General features: G+C 39.3%; 1 pseudogene; it reads right to left on the reverse strand.

The window, feature by feature from the left end:
• Positions 1-2,159: 2,159 nt before the first annotated feature.
• On the reverse strand, positions 2,160-3,288 carry LOC103736184 (annotated as a pseudogene).
• Positions 3,289-3,630: the final 342 nt, after the last annotated feature.

Genomic DNA, 3,630 nt, shown 5'->3' on the forward strand with positions numbered 1-3,630 from the left:
AGGAACTATGACATATTTGCTCTATTTGTAACATCAGAAAATATTCACAATGAATTTTAACATTTTCTTTTCATTGTAACACTGAACCATTTTACTTTTCCTCCATAAACTCTTTGTCTAATCTGACTAGCTTTAGGGAATTCCTAGCAGTTGGCTTTGAGCTGTCTATCTTATATAAGTTAAAACTGAAGGGCCCCTCTGGCAGTATTTCTCTGCAGCCATTGCTTCCCAGTATCTGCTTCCTAGGGATGACACGTTTCCATGCAGATGTGAATCTGGTAGTCTGTGGTTGCAACACCAGAGCATGGTGTTGGCTGTGTGATCTTCCTCCAACTCCTCTCCTCTATTCTATTCACTTTTATTTCACCTTTTCCTCCCCGAGGCTTCAAAGAATGCCTATTCGTGTCTCTTCAGGATGTTTTCTACTATTGAAAATGAAAAAAAAAAAAGTAGGGACTCTTCATTTCATTATATTTTCTGAAATCATTTGCTAGCTCTTTGAAATGGCTGGAATCAATTGGAAGAGCTATCGATGTAATACTGATGAGGCAGGCAAACATGGGGAACAGTTAAGCAACCTGGAACCCCATGCAGCTTGGGTTATCCACATACACTCTTTTAGTGATGATGTACTTGGCAGTTAGGTCCATTACATGCACATACTTGTGCCCACATAGCCCTCTGAGCAATGCACCAGCAACAAGACTCTCGCCTGCTGGAGCTGTATGTACATCTCTCTCTCAGAGATGGAATAAGCTTCTCATCCCCTAATAACAGTCAAACTTAGATCCTGTTCTATTCTGCTATATTGTCTAGGTAGAGGAACAAGAAGGCCTGAAATGGTTTAGCAGGCATACATAATAAGACAAGTCCTAAAACAAATTTTTCTTGTTTACCACCTTATGGCTATGTTCAATTGGATATGCATATGATTATAATTAGATGCACAAGGGGAAGGGCCATGCATCTAGAGAAATGGTTATATAAGCTAATCTGTCAAATAAAATTAGAACCGCATGAACTGTGCCCATTGCTAACTAACCCGTCTTTATACTAGGACCTACTACTACCATTTTGCTAAGTTGATATAGTATCCAACTGCCTTTGAAATAGTTACTCTTATGACTGTATACTAGTGCAGCTTTCACAACTCATCAAAGTACAGCATTTGATTGCATGATACCACATTTTGGTAATGCTTAAATAAATCAGCCTGACTCAGCATCCGTTTTAGACTAAGAGTGGACCAAAACTCCTGAGAAACCATTCCTTGAGAATTTTCTCTGAATTGTGCTCCTAAACAGAGTTCACTTTTTTTTTTATTGAAATAGGGTATCTGACATGAAATCAGGAAATAAGTCAGATGTTTATTTTATCAGAAAAGAATTTTGCCTTTTCTGATCCTTACTGATGTAGAATAGCACACATGCACAACCAGAAAGAGATAACAATTTCTCAAAAGCGTTATTTGCTGTGCTATAATATGTAAAACATACATACAAATATTCATACATTAGGATCAAGGACACTAAAAGATCATAAGGCATTAAGGTCATTTGAGCGCATCACAAGAAGAGCAATTGGCTCAATGAAGTTGTTTACACTATAAACAAGTTAAGATAAGATTAACTTTTGGTTGCAAGGTTAGGTAAAGGCCATTTGTTCAGCATATGTCCATACTGCAATAATCATTCCCCAAATCAAAGAAGCTCATTTACACAATCAGTAGAGATCATTACAGAGAACCACAATTAGTTAAAGTATGGAGAATAAATGATACTGGAGTGTCCATCACCAAATGGGAAACCTAAAATACAACTACAATTTTTGCTTAAGTCTGCTAAAACTGTCGACAGATTTGATAGAAATGTATCAGAAATACAGTGCAGTAGATGAACACTTGAATAACGTTTAGTGTTTTCAATATTTTATGCTATTTTCTGGAAATTTAAAATATTGTATATGGAAACTTATGTTACATATGTAAATGCAGCAGCTCTTTCATCAATTTATAATATACTATTATTTTTTGGACATCTTCGTTACTGTTATTTTTATTATTTTCTCTTTACAGCCTTAGTTTTATCAGAGTTCCTGGTTTTTGACAAACATTTGATCTGATCAGATCAGTGAAAGAAATTGTTGTTTGCTTCTCTGAGTCACATTTCCATGGAGCAGTCTATCCATTGTTGCCCACCAGATTTAAATGCAGCATTACCTATATCAAGGCAGGTACAACATGATGTCAGACAGCCATAGTTAAAATAGGACTCAGGGAGAGTGACTTGTACATCCCCTACATGTCTGTGAGGGGGTCCACTCAGCAATCTCATCAGGTGATGCAACTTCAATATTCCACATTTAAAGGACACTTCCATATTGATTCTCTCAGGCAGCAAATTGGCCCTCCAGTTTCTGTTGAAGCTGAGACTAGTGGTCATCTCCTCATCACTTAACCTGAAGTCAAAGTCCTGAAAGTTCTCATGTATGCATGAGGGTGTCACAGACTCAGGGATCAACCCCACTTTCCTTTAGATAAGGAACCTAATTAGAAACTGGTCTAATGTTTTCTTGTGCTTTGCAGCAATCACTTTAATCTTTGGATCCTCCAGTATTGAGGGGTCCTCTGGCTTGGCCCAGTGTCTATCTGGAGATCCCAGTGGGTTGTAGGCTGTGATGGTGATGCAATTTGAGTGGCAGTACTGGATCAGTTTGTCCTGGGTGAGATATGGATAGTACTCAACCTGATTGGTCAGTGGTTTGTGTTTTAGTCCAGGTTTGTTCAAGATCCATTCAACTGAAAGTGTTTGAAGTAGGACACCCAGGGCTTTCACTAATCCCTCATCCACCAGTTCTTCCATGACCTCCCAGGCATCCAAAAATTTTATTTTACTGGTGAAAACATTTCCATTATCATCTTTGGGGAATAACCTCCTCCACCCCCACCCCCGGGCTGATGTCCTTGTGGCCAGTGAATATGATAGAGGTCCAGATAGACCAGCTACAGATCATAGGGCTCTTCTGGAAGGCCTCCTTCATCAGCTTTTGGTCAAAGCAGGTGGGCCACAACTTGCTAATAATGAACTTTACAACCTTCTCTTTGATCTTCTCTTGGATGGCTTCTCCTATTTGTTGTCATTATAATACGATATGCACAGTCATGTGGCAATATCCAGCATCAAAGTCTACCTTCACTGCTTCCTTGACTAGGCCTGAGGGAGACTTCCTCATGCCCAGGCCCAAGATGGACATCTTAGCTTTGGTACTGAGTTCCACAAAAGTGGCCATGGCTCCTGCAGAAATCTTTCTGAGAGAGCAGATAGATGTTTGTGTCTGCAAAGGAGTCAGGCAGAGGTTTTTCTATTCTGTTATTTTATTTTATTTTATTTTGGTCTTTTTGAGACAGGGTCTCCCTGTAGCCCCAGCTGCTGGAACTCACTAGGTAGACACCAGACTGGCCTTGAACTCACAGAGATCTGCCTGCCTCTGCCTCCCCAATGCTGGGATTAAAGGTGTGTGCCACCACACTTGGCTATTTCAATATTTTAAAACTACTACTTCATGAAGAAATCTAATTGAGGTGAGTTTGTGTTGTCTTTGAATCTTATGAGACCAAAACTAGTATCTTCC

This window comes from Nannospalax galili, unplaced genomic scaffold (assembly GCF_000622305.1).
Source record: "Nannospalax galili isolate Female #2095 unplaced genomic scaffold, S.galili_v1.0 scaffold115, whole genome shotgun sequence".
In the NCBI taxonomy this organism is placed as follows: domain Eukaryota; kingdom Metazoa; phylum Chordata; class Mammalia; order Rodentia; family Spalacidae; genus Nannospalax; species Nannospalax galili.